Source organism: Megalobrama amblycephala, linkage group LG6 (assembly GCF_018812025.1).
Source record: "Megalobrama amblycephala isolate DHTTF-2021 linkage group LG6, ASM1881202v1, whole genome shotgun sequence".
Classification (NCBI taxonomy): Eukaryota; Metazoa; Chordata; class Actinopteri; order Cypriniformes; family Xenocyprididae; genus Megalobrama; species Megalobrama amblycephala.
The window spans coordinates 35,396,998-35,411,374 of record NC_063049.1 but is presented as its reverse complement, the minus strand read 5'-3'; the positions used below and the strand labels follow the sequence as shown (position 1 = coordinate 35,411,374).

The following is a 14,377-nucleotide window of genomic DNA, read 5'->3' as shown; positions in this document are numbered from 1 at the left end:
ATTCTAGTGTGCTCTGACAAGAAAATAAATGGAAAAAACAATAGCCTATTTGATTCAAGTAAAAAACAACAACAACAACAACAACAACAACAACAACAAAAATGTATTGACCCTATAGGGCTGGGCGTTGACACAAATTTCACAATTGGATTCAAATTTGAAGCTTGCGATTTGATTTCAAATAATGATTAATTTGGGACCTATCATGTATAGTACATGGCAAATTTCCTCAATGAAAAAATATCTCTCAACTAATGCTGTAAACTATACAGGGAACCACAGCTGGTACATCATTATAATATTAAAGGATCAAATTAACTGATTTGTAAGCCTTTTACATATAAATTATACATAAAGATGTTTTTATAATAACGTTATAATAAATTTCTAATGACATAATTATGATTCTACTCGTTTTTAATACTATGTTTCTACTCGTTTTTAATATCGGCCTAAACATTTTAATGGTGGCATAAAACGGTTTTATACATTCAGTATTGAAGCACGTTAAGTAGCCTACATGAATATGCAATGGCCTAGTCACAGTGGATATATCAAAATGCTCCTCTCTAAGTTCATTTTTGTAGCTGACTAACAAGCTTTTTGACATTGAACAGCTTTTCTGAGGTAAATGTTATGGTAAATGTGACATTTTACAAGCTATTTTATTGGCGCTTTTCCGCGGTTGAAACATATGACATGATACGGAAATCAGTAAGTTGTTCTGGATATTTCAACATACCTTCAGTATTTATTCATCCTACATCTATTCATGTTTATTTCATGTTGTAAAGCGGAAGAGATGACCAGTTCACGTGCGCTCTGCCTCTGTTTGAACTGAAGTGCTACAGCGATGCGTCGGTCACACCACAGAGCGCCAAAAAAGATCACGACAGCTCGAGAGACATCTATGGTCTTACTCCAGTCTATGGAAAAATAGCCCATTTTTGATTTATTGTGCCTGCAAACTCACCCTGACACCCCCCACCCCCGGAAAAAAAAAAAAAAAAACTCTTCGGATCTACACGATTCACGATTCAAAATGGCGAATTGCGCTGAAAAGCGACTAGTTTGCAGGTATGGAAAATGATTTTTAAAGCTCCCTCACAACCATTCTTTCACAATTTGAGCCTGGTGAATCTTGACATTGTCATCCTGGAATATGGCCATGATGAGTCTTCCTACATGGTTGTTTAAGAAATGAAAAGCTACACACTCCATCAATTAGAGTTGAAAGAACTGTTCCCAAACATATAACATTCTAGAAACACAATAATCACTGCAATAAGGATCCAGTCATAGACTCTTATGCATTTGACAAACATTTAAATCCAAACAGCAATTTTGTTTTTTTCAGCTTCTTGAACAAGATAAAAAGTAGTGCGGGACTTGATTTTGTCCATTGGGCATTGATTGGATTGTTAGATGGTTGTGATTTGCTATTGCTGTGATCTCATGTGAGTGACAGGTTGTCCTGCTCTCGTGCCAGTAAACACAACATCAAAGAAGAGTTGTTCTCGCAAGAGAGAGGCGTAGTTATTTTGATTAAAGATGATGAAGGCGTATAAATTTAATAAAAAATGATGTGCATGGAAAAATCATTTATAATACTGCAAAATTCCATAAAAATAAGAATGGTCAATTTTGATTTCACGGTGACGTGACTCTAATATTATACATTTTATTTCTATTTGAATATCTTGTTTGAATCATTAATATGTGAGGTTACGCTAATAATATGGGTTCTGAAAGGGCTTTAACCTCACAGTTTGAATAACCAAACATTTCGATTTGAAATCATCCAAATCAAAAAATTGTTTGATAAAAGAAGAATTTGTTGGCAAAAAAAAAAAAAACCCATGACAGAGAAACTGTTTACAGTATGAAATTTCTCATCCTATTCCATGCGAATTCACTAAATGTGACTTAACTCTCTGCCACCTCACCCCTGAGATCATTTTGTTACATTCTTCTCCACTAGAGCTTGGCAGATGATCCTGCAATCCTCGGGGCTAAACTGAGACCTGCAGGCATTAAGCAGTTCTTCATAAGCCCACTCTGCTCTTTCTCAGGGGGCCTGTCCTTTACTCCTCATGGTCCACTGCCTCCTCTCATTAAGGCCTGCAAAGTGCTCAGCATCTGTCTTGTTTTGCCCTTGTAAAGGCTTCCGCCTGCTGCTTGCCAGACCAAAAGCATACTTGCATGTCAGATGGAGTGCATGCATGCTAGTTTGAGTGGCTATGGGTTATTCATAAATAGCTTGTCATTTTCACAACCTCTAAAGCGTGCTTAATTCTTAGACTCAGCGATGGGGAAACTTTGTAGAGTATTTCATGCTTACTGGATGTTTGAGCAGCCGGACATGCACAAGGCTTGTAAGTCGAACCAGGCATTGTATTGCAAAACCATGTAAGCACAGTGCGTGATGTTCAGGCGGTATAAACTCTGTTCAAGGTCCGTAAGACGTCAGGGAACATGAATAATTCTGCAACCATCATTTAACAAACAAAGCATATGAAATATTTTCCACCTAAAACAATCCTACTCATTTTAATCAGTGCTACCCTCATTTAGATTTGGAAAACAGCCATGCTGTCATACAAATGTGTCATACTTGGCTAATGAGACAGACTGAATACTTAACATTATGAAAATCAATTACAAGCTGGAACAGAATGCAAAAATGCAAGAAACAACTTTCACTGCTGCTCTCTGTTAGTTTCCATCAGTGCGCTGAATCTGAGGAGGTTGTTTATTTGGGTTAAAAATAGAGATGGCCTCCTGTTTTTTTTTTTTTTCTTCTTCTTTTTTCTTTCGTGATGCTAATACCACAGTCTTGTACAAAACATATTAAGGGAGATTGAATACAACATCTTGAGTCCCTCTCTCAATTGAAGAGGCTCCTCTTACACATTAATAATACATGGGATTTAGGCTCTGCTAATGAAAACTTACCCGTGGCTCATGGCATGAATTTTTCAGTCGAACACTGTCCGAAGAAATATTACATTTGCAGAAATGAGATTTAACATATTCAGGTTGTGAAAGAAAGTAATTTTACAGTGAAATTTAGGGAGGAACAAAGGCTGCATCTGCATATTCTGACGATGGATGCTTTCAATCAGTTGTACAATTACATTAAGCCTTCGCACTAAAAGCGCTATTTTGTTTTGTTTACTTATTTGCTGATTACTGAATACTGAATGGATTGAGTAACTAAAGGCATAGTTCATCCAAAAATGAAAAATTGTTATTCTAAACCTGTATGTTCTGTGGAAAACAAGAAATAATATTGTATACATTACCAGTCAAATGTTTGGAATAATTAAAACTTTTTAAAGGTACCCTAGAATTAAAAATTGAATTTATCTTGGAATAGTTAAATTACAAGAGTTCAGTACATGGAAATGACATACAGTGAGTCTCAAACACTGTTGTTTCCTCCTTCTTATATACATCTCATTTGTTTAAAAGACCTCCGACGAACAGGCGAATCTCAACATAACACAGACTGTTACGTAACAGTCGGGATCATTAATATGTACGCCCCCTATATTTGAATATGCCAGCTCATGTTCAAGGCATTACACAAGGGCAGGATGTCTGGATCTGTGCACAGCTGAATCATCAGACTAGGTAAGCAAGCAAGAACAACAGCGAAAAATGGCAGATGGAGCGATAATAACTGACATGATCCATGATATCATGATATTTTTAGTGGTGTTTGTAAATTGTCTTTCTAAATGTTTCGTTAGCATGTTGCTAATGTACTGTTAAATGTGGTTAAAGTTACCATAGTTTCTTACTGTATTCACGGAGACAAGAGCCGTCGCTATTTTCATTATTAAACACTTGCAGTCTGTATAATTCATAAACACAACTTCATTCTTTATAAATCTCTCCAACAGTGTGTAATGTTAGCTTTAGCCACAGAGCACCATCAAACTCATTCAGAATCAAATGTAAACATCCAAATAAATACTATACTTACGCGATTAGACATGCTGCATGACGAACACTTTGTAAAGATCCATTTTGAGGGTTATATTAGCTGTGTGAACTTCGTTTATGCTGGTTAAAGGCAAGCGCGAGCTCCGTGGGCGGGGAGCGTGAGCATTTAAAGGGGCCGCAGCCTAAATCGGCTCATATTTAATGATGCCCCAAAATAGGAAGTTACAAAAATTAATAAAAAAAATCGGAGGTATTTTGAGCTGAAACTTCACAGACACATTCAGGGGACACCTTAGACTTATATTACATCTTTTAAAAAGACGTTCTACGGCACCTTTAATGTTTTTGAAAGAAGTCTCTTATGTTCACCAAGGCTGCATTTATTTGATGAAAGTACAGGAAAAACAGTAATATTGTGAAATTTTATTACAATTTCTTGAGCAGCAAATCAGCATAGGATGATTTCTGAAGTGACACTAAAGCTGAAAAATTAGCTTTGCCAACTGAAATAAATGACACTTAAATTTTTAACTCTGTTTTTGATCAAATAAATGCAGCCTTGGTGAACATAACATTAAAAACATTAAAAAGTCCTTAATTATTCCAAACTTTTGACCAGTCCACACACACACACACATCCTTGTTTATACTACTTTGTGGGGTCCAAATGACCCCACTAAGATAGTAAGATGAGGAATTTATGACGTTGTGGTGTCCTTCAGTCAGACCCCACAAAGACAACATTTTAAAAGTCATATATAAGAATGTTTGACAAAATTTTAAAAGTCACTGTAGTATGGCCCTTCCCTACACTATACCTAAACCTACCCGTCACAGGAACCTATCTCTAAACCTACCCGTCACAGCCTGGAACAAAACAAAACAAAAATAATGACTTTATTCAACAATATCTTCTCTTCTGTGTCATTCTCATATGTTGTTTACATCCAGCACTTCCATGTTCTACATTAGAACACCAACTCATTATTGGCCGGCTCCTGCATCAGCATCACACGCATGTGTCGTGCTGCTCACATGATCAGCTTTGACCAATACTGAGCCGGCATTTGGACGTAAACAGAAGAGAAGAGATTGCTGAATAAAGTCTTTTTTTTTTTTTTTTTTTTTGCGCACAAAAAGTATTCTCGTCGCTTCATAACATTTAGGTTGAACCACTGTAGTCATGTCAACTGATTTAACAACATTTTTAGTACCTTTATGGACCTTGAGAGTGGTGATATTGCTGTCTATGGACGAGTCATATACCTCTCGGATTTCATCAAAAGTATCTTAATTTGTATTCCGAAGATGAACGAAGGTCTTATGGGTTTGGAACAACATGAGGGTGAGTAATTAATGAAAGAAAAGTCATTTTTGGGTGAATTAACCCTTTAAGATTCTTATATATATAAGAATGTTGTAACTTTCTATAATACTGTTAAAACATTCAGAGTATTTTCCCCTTCATAGCCTAGATACCGACTGAACACTGATACATTCTGCTTTCAAAAATGCCAAATATCTTACATGCAGTGAATTTCTCAAGGGAGACTTTATCCTCATAGGAAAGATTCTGCAAAGTATGGGTTGTCTCACAGGATGGATTAATTCTACATTCGATTCTAACCTCACTAGATTAATTTATACATTCTCTCTCTCTCTCTCTCTCTCTCTCTCTCTGTTTGCAGAATTGAAACAGGTGCATTTTGACCATAACTCTCCATCATTCAAACCTGCTGTATTCCTCACATTCTCATGGGAATACCTGCTGCTGGATTCACACAGCATATTCTCTGAACCACAGTGGACCGTTCCTCCCTCCATGCCTCATAGAACTTATTTCAAATGTTGCAAAAAATGAAAGCAGACGGCAGAAAGAGTGCAGCTACAATTAATTCATGACTACTGCAGACCGATCACTCATGTATTACGGGCTCCTGGGGTTTGGCCTTCAAAGGCGCAGAATTACTCAGTGGGAGAGCTTTTGATAATGCAAGCTGAAAATTTTTCTGTAAAGATGGATAATTGAAAATGTCTTGATACTGTGCGCACAAATTTCGTGCACTATGTCTGCCCCAATAATAACAACTTGAGTTCCTCATGCTTTGTTTAATTGTGCCCTGTTTTAGTTTAGTGCTCCACCCACATCCTACTCTAGTAAAGCAATAAGATGTGTGACATCAGCAGTGGAATTCTGAGATACGGGAAATGAAAAGGTCAGTTACATTTTGCTTTACAGAGCTTTTTGATGATCCAATTGTCTCTGTGATTGTAAGAGCATATGTAGCTTATAAGGCTATAAGTAATAATAATATTTTTAAGTGCATGTATGATACTGGTTGTATTATGCACAATTTATAAGTGCATGATTCAGTAGTTTCATTCTGGTATGTAACATTCAGGTCCTTCCATTAATATTTTGGTAACACTTTACAATAAGGTCTCATTTGTTAACATTAGTTAAAGGGATAGTTCAGCCAAAAATGAAAATTTGATGTTTATCTGCTTACCACCAGGGCATCCAAGATGTAGGTGACTTTGTTTCTTCAGTAGAACACAAATGATGATTTTTAACTCCAACAGTTGCCGTCTGTCAGTCGTATATATGTGTGTCAATGGGAATTCCATCTATAAGAGTAAAAAAAAACATGCACAGACAAATCCAAATTAAACCCTGCAGCTCGTGACGACACACTGATGTCCTAAGACACGAAACGATCAGTCTGTGCGAGAAACCGAACAGTATTTATATCATTTTTTACCTCTAAAACACCACCATGTCCAACTGCCCTGCGCATCCGGTTAGTGAGGTCTGAACGCGCTCTGACAACGGCAGTGATCACTCGCACTCATTGAAGCAAAGCGCGAGACATCACTTCCGTCATCAGAACACGTTTTCTGACCTCACTAACCGGATGCGCAGGACAGTTGGACATATTGGACACACAAACCGATCGTTTCGTGTCTTAGGACATCAATGTGTCGTCACGAGCCGCAGGGTTTAATTTGGATTTGTCTGTGCATGTTTAATTTGGATTTGACTCTTATAGACGAAGTTCCCATTGACATCCATTATACAACTGACAGACAGCCACAGTTGGAGTTAAAAATCATCATTTGTGTTCTACTGAAGAAACAAAGTCACCTACATCTTGGATGCCCTGCAGATAAACATCAAATTTTCATTTTTGGGTGAACTATCCCTTTAATGTACTAACTAACATGAACAATGAGCAATACATTTGTTACAGTATTTATTAATCTTTGTTTATTTTTGTTCATGTTACTTATGTGCATTAACATGTTAACAAACACAATCAGTCTATTAAAATTGTAAGTGAATGCTAGTGACTTTACAGTTGTGTAGAACATTTGATAACATTTGGTATTTTTTATAGACTATATAGCACCCTCATAAAGAATAAAAACAAATAAAAATCATAGAAGCACACAAAAAATGTATGAGGATTTTCATAAATGACCTTGTATTCCTTGCACTTTGTGTTTATGGTTTTATAGCTTTGTGCACTGAACTTGATAGTACATAGAAATTCATTTTTGTAGCCATAGTTATATTTACTGGTTTATCCAAATCCTTTTACAATGACGAATTATAACAAGCTCATAAAGTGTTGGCATCTGTTTATAATACATTTCTATAGCACTGGTAGGTACATACAGTAGCAGTATTAAAATGATTTCATTCTGTAGGCTGCTGCTTAAATTTTATCACTTGAGTATTAAATTCTGAACTGATGAATTACTTGTCATTATGAATTTTATAACAAGCATTAAGTGAGACACTGCCATATTGCCATGCATTTCAAAAATGAAGTCAAGTATCAAAGAAGTACCATATTCCATTGTGAAATAATGTAATTCCCACAATGCTGGTATCAAGAATCAATGTCATTATGAAAGTAGACATTGTGGGCTGTGAGCTAATGAAGCCTCTGAAACATTAAATAGGATTTATAATAGCAATTAACCAAATATCCACAATATGATCAGCCTGTCTAATGCCCCTTCTGTTGCCATACATCCTCTAGGAGGAACTGAAACGTAAGCTCTTCTGTGCTCTGGGTTATTCCTCAGACTTCTTTAATCAGATAAAGTCATTCCTCCTGATAACATCGCATCTGGAGGAGTCCTGACAGCGCTGCCAGCCGACATTGGATTGTGGGGCCAGACAGCAAAAATGAGCCTCTAGATTTGATCTTTTACCCACCCAGCCTTTGAAGAGATTATGGTAAGTAGAATGTAGTAATACGTTCAACACATTGCAAATCACAATGCCTGGTACCGAGTATTACACGCACGCTGTGTAATATTCATTAATCTGAAATCGGATGTTCTTTGCACGGACAAAAAATTCCTATGGGGAAATATATGCTGAACATTTTCTTGTGACAAATGGCAGATATTTTTCTCCACCATCAGTGTATGTATATATATATATATATATATATATATATATATATATATATACATAACCAGGGCCTAAAACTAACTTTTTGCCACACCTGCCAATGGCCGGTGACTTTTTGAAAATTTAACAGTCATGACACAAAAACAGGCAGTTATGACACCAAAATTTGAGATACTAGTGAAAATTCACAATACTCTATTTCAATTTCGATACCACAGCTGAAACTATAGCTTAACTAATATGACTTTTATAGTCTATATTTTTAAAGACAAGTAAATGGTCAGCAATAAAATAAGAACAAACAATCACATTATATGTAATGGCACAAATAAATACAATACAACAAATTTACAAATTAAATAAACAGTGCTTTTCATGCAGGTCTAATAGTTTTCAGAAAATTTAGAAGTAGGCTAATCAAACACTGAATAGTCTTCATATCCTTTTTAAAGTTTAAGAGCAGTGAGTGATTTTTTTCCCTTTGTTGTTTGGTTAACATTAAAAACGCAGACAGTAGCAGGATTATTAGGATGCTGTCACTTTAAGAGCAAATGCACTCACGGATCATTTTCTGTTGCATTCACTTAAAGGGATAGTTCACCCAAAAATGAAAATTTGATGTTTATCTGCTTACCCCCAGCGCATCCAAGGTGTAGGTGACTTTGTTTCTTCAGTAGGACACAAATGATGATTTTAACTCCAACCGTTGCCGTCTGTCAGTCAAATAATGCTAGTGGATGGGAACTTCTACTATAAGATTAAATAAAACTTGCATAGACAAGTCCAAATTAAACCCTGCGGCTCGTGACGACACATTGATGTCCTAAGACACGAAACGATCGGTTTGTGCGATAAACCGAACAGTATTTATATCATTTTTTTAAAGGTCCCGTTTTTTGTGGTTTTTTGAAGCTTTGATTGTGTTTATAGTGTGCAATATAACATGTGTTCATGTTTCGCGTGTAAAAAAAAACACAATATTTTTCACATAATTTACTTATCTGTATACCGCTGTTTCCACTGTCATAAAAACGGGCTGATGACTTCCTTGTTCTATGAAGTCCCTCCTTCAGAAATACGTAACGAGTTCTGATTGTGCCAGCGGTTCCTGTGTTGTGATTCGACAGCTCTGAGCGCACCGCGCCCGGAAAAGTCACGCCTCTTACCATAACGTGGAGATGCACGCGCTCAGTGTTATTGTAAACATGTCTTTAATTTTACCCTATCAATTTGAGCCGGAATCAGACCCGGTGATTGGACTGCGGGATGAAAATAACAGCGTTTTGACGACATGGCGACAAACACACTCTACAAACGCAACTCTTGTTTATTCCTGTGGGCGGAGGTTAGTCAAAAAACTGTTTTAGTGACGTCATTAAAGAAGGAAGTAGAGGGATGTAGTCCAAACTGGCCGTTCGATGTAGGCGACTTCTGTTAAATAAAATATCTCGCTTGGCATTGAAGTTTGAGCTTTAAAATTTTACAGATTTTATTTATACTCTAACAACAACATTACACACTAACTAAAGTTTGAAACATGGGATCACGAAGAACGGGACCTTTAACTCTAATACACCACTATGTCCAACCGCGTACAGCACTCGTTAGTAAGGTCTGATCGCGCTCTGACAGCGGCAGTGATGTCTCGCTCTCATTGAAGTATAAGCGCGAGACATCACTGCCGTTGTCAGAGCGCGATCAGACCAAACGAATCGAGTGATGAATGCAGTTGGACATAGTGGTGTATTTTAGAGGTAAAAAAATGATATAAATACTGTTCGGTTTCTCGCACAAACCGATCGTTTCGTGTCTTAGGACATCAATGTGTCGTCACGAGCCGCAGGGTTTAATTTGGACTTGTCTATGCAAGTTTTATTTACTCTTATAGTAGAAGTTCCCATCCACTAGCATTATTTGACTGACAGACGGCAACGGTTGGAGTTAAAAATCATCATTTGTGTTCTACTGAAGAAACAAAGTCACCTACACCTTGGATGCGCTGGGGGGTAAGCAGATAAACATCAAATTTTCATTTTTGGGTGAACTATCCCTTTAAGACATAACCTGCTATATTTACTAGGCGAGTGTTATTTTTAGGCCTTCTGTGTATTGCGGCCAATGCTTAATTTATTTGATCAAAAATAGAGTAAAAGCAGTAATATTGTGAAATATTGTTACATTTTAAAATAACTGTTTTCTATTATAATATATTTTAAAATGTAATGTATTCCAGTGATGGCAAAGCTGAATTTTTAGCATCATTACTCCAGTCTTCAGTGTCACATGATCCTTCACATTCTAATATGCTGATTTAGTACTCAACTATCAATTTTTATTGGTGCTCAGTAATTAATAATAGTTTAGTATTATCAATGATGAAAACATTTTTTTGCAGATTAATATTTTTGTGAAAACCTTTTTCAGGATTATTTGATGAATAGTTTAAAAAAAAGTTCAAAAGAACAGCATTTATTTGAAATAAAAATAATTTGTAACATTATAAATGTCTTTACTATCACATGAATCAATTTAATGCATCCTTATTGAATAAAACTTTTAATTTCAATTTTAAAAAAAAAGAAGATATTTCTTACCCCAAATTTCTGAATGGTAGTGTATCACAATTTCCACAAAAATATAAAGCAGCACAACTATTTTCAACTCTGATAATAATAAGAAATTTTCATTGAACACAAAATCAGCATATTAGAATGATTTCTGAAGGATCATGTGACACTGAAGACTGGAGTAATGATGCTGAAAATTCAGTTTTGTCATAACAGCAATAAATTACATTTTAAAATACATTCGAATAGAAAACAGTTATTTTAAATTGTAATAATATTTCACTATATTACTGTTTTTCAGAGTTTTCATCAAATAAATGCAGCTTTGGTGAGTGAAAGAGACTACCTTAATTATTCCAAACTTTTGACCGCCAGTGTAATTAGTATTTTTTTTTTTTTTTTTTTTTTTATGAGTAACATAATAATGAAGGTTCAAGCACTTATTCAGGCCCCTGGGATTATAAGTACAATGGGAGTAGGTGTAAATGTGTTACTTGTTATCTTTTCTGATAGCCATATGGTGCTATTGTTGGGGCAAAGAGTGCATATCTGCTGGCTTGACATATCTCTAATGCACGGGAAGCAATTTAATTAAGAGGTTTCCTCAGCTGAACTGCCACTGAGCTGTGTGTTTTCTCTGCTGATTTCTAGAGCAATTACACATCAGATGTTGGGGTCACAGACAACAAGGAAAACAAGAATGCTACATGTAAATAATAAAATGCAACTTAAACAAATAATGTTATAGGTTTATCAGCTTTTAAAAGGGAGGAGATAATCCATATTTCTTGTTGTTGATGTATGTCAAAATGAAACTATTCTGTATTCAGTTAATAGAAGCTAGCCAAATTAGGCAGAAGGACAGGTTGCTTGATGTGCCCTTATCCTTGAAAACCATGAACAAAACTTTTCAAGATAACCAGAGTACATTATATTCGGGATCACTTACATGTTAATGTGGATAAATGTAGTTTGTGTCATCCACAATGTGTTTTGTGCAGTGAATTATTGGCTTAAAGGTGCTATGAGCGATTTATTTGTAATAGCACACAGAAAATGTCCTTACTTGACAGATATCTTTGAAATGGGTGTCCTGAGAAATCACACTTGTCTGTGTGACAACCCAAGGCTATGTGAACAGCAAAAAAAGAGTCTCTTTTTTAGCCGATCAGAAACACTTTTCCACATTCATCTTGATATTGGGTGGGCTGCTGTGTTGGTTTCAACGTGACATCTATAGGGTTCTTTTTGTGGAAAAGAAATCATTGTATTGAACCGAAAACATATACTGATGGCCCATAACTTCATTCACAGAGCACATGGACAAGATTTTCCTCAACTGCGTTTCTGTAGAGAAGACAAGCAGTCAGAATTCCAGATGTCATTGAGTTGGCCTGAACATAGAGAATGACACATCAGCAGTGAAGATTTCAACTAAATTTTGCATGTGAAGCTGAAAGACCAGCAGGTAATGCTACTCAAGATGTTCTGAGGTGTAGCTGGAGGCATGTCAGAAGGAAGTTAGAAGAGAGGTGATTATGGTGCATGTAAACTTTTGAAATACCCTGCCTTGAGAACATCTAGACACACTAAGAACTCTTTTAATATGTTCACTACCAGTTTCTACATCAAAAACATTAGCCTCCAGCCCCCATCATTATCACAACAACAAAAAGAAAAGAAGAGAAGAGAATAGAACAAATAACTGAAAAGAGCTCAGCAGGAAAACTATTCTTGGCTAGACTTCATGTTGCTAAAATGGGTCCGTGATAAATGCATTTCAGCAAAAGAAAGGCATCGATCCATGAGAAATTACCCATATAAAGGAATTAGACTTCCTTGGAAAAATGTTCCAACTTCATCTCAGCTGTGTGAGTGCTTTTTCAATTGTCCAGAGATAACTTGCCAAGAGAAGTAGCATAGAAATGTCATGGAACCGTGACAATACCTGCTTAGTACAGAAAGGAAGTTGAACAGCTTACTTCGCAGCGACTTCAACCCCTTCCCGCTGGATGCGTTCTGGCTCGATATCCCCAAATTTCCCGCACACCGAATGTCTTGGGCGAGTGCCAGATTACTGTTTTGTCAGTTGCTGGGAAAGGCTCCAAGACAGCAGATCTGCTGTTTGTATACTTTCTGAACTCATCATCATTCCCAGGTCTCCATATGGAGTATGGGATCACTGAAACCTCCCATACAGGGAGCGCAGGGGCATCTCCTCCTTCAGACCGCCTACTGTCATGGAGCACAAGAATAGCCTTGTTCAGGGATGCCATTATAAATGTTAGATTACAAGCCAAGGCTATACATCTTTACAGTTTATTAGCCATGTGAGAGCTCCATTAGTTAGCAGAAAGTAAATTATCGTTGTCACAGGGAACTGGAATTTGTTTTCCAGGGATTTCCTGAAAATCCCATCTCCATCTGTCCAGTGTAACATGCCACGATTAGGCTTTGCATAGGCATTTTCTCTGGCAATTTATTTTCCTTATAGAAAATGACCATGAATAATTAATTTAATTCAGTTCATTACAGTTCAATTTATTTGTATAGTTCTAAATTAATCAAATTGATTACATGATGTGCATTAATTACAGAACTGTTCAAAAGTTTAGGGTCAGTAGGATTTGTCTAATTTTTTTTTTAAAGAAGTCACTTATGCTCACAGAGGCTGCATTTATTTGATCAGAAATACAGTAAAACCAGTAAAATTGTTACAATTTATAAAAACTGTTTTCTTTTTTAATATATTTTAAACTGTAATTTATTCCTGTGATGACAAGCATCATTGCTCCAGTCTCCAGTGTCACATGATCCTTCAGAAATCATTCCAATATGATGATTTGATGTTCAAGAAACATTTCTTATTATTATCAATATTCAAAACAGTTGTGTTGCTTAATATTTTTGTGGAAACCGTGATACATTTATTTCAGTATTCTTTGATGAATAAAAAGTTAAAAAGGACATGATTAATTTGAAACAAAAATCTTTTGTAACAAAGATTTTAACCATTTAATTAATAACATATACAGTGCTCAACATAAATGAGTACAACCCCTTTAAAAAGTAACATTTTAAACAATATCTCTATGAACACAAAAGCAATGTCCAAAATGTTGACAAGACTAAGTTTTATATAACATCTGTTTAACTTATTACATGAAAGTAAGGTTAATAATATAACTTAGAGAACAAAATTTTCAGTTTTACTCAAATTAGGGTGATGCAAAAATGAGTACACCCCACAACAAAAACTACTACATCTAGTACTTTGTATGGCCTCCATGATTTTTAATGACAGCACCAAGTCTTCTAGGCATGGAATGAACAAGTTGGCAATATTTTGCATCTATCTTTTTCCATTCTTCAAGAATTACCTCTTTTAGAGACTGGATGCTGGATGGAGAGTGATGCTCAACTTGTCTCT

The 14,377-nt window shown here is 36.0% G+C and overlaps 1 long non-coding RNA gene across 1 annotated transcript; it reads left to right on the top strand.

Annotated features, from left to right (window-relative positions):
* The first annotated feature begins 5,571 nt into the window (after window positions 1–5,571).
* Window positions 5,572–13,133, top strand: LOC125269530. The gene is made up of 3 exons (XR_007185146.1): window positions 5,572–6,167; window positions 8,047–8,200; window positions 12,262–13,133. It is a non-coding gene; the product is annotated as an uncharacterized LOC125269530 (long non-coding RNA).
* The last annotated feature ends 1,244 nt before the right edge of the window (window positions 13,134–14,377 follow it).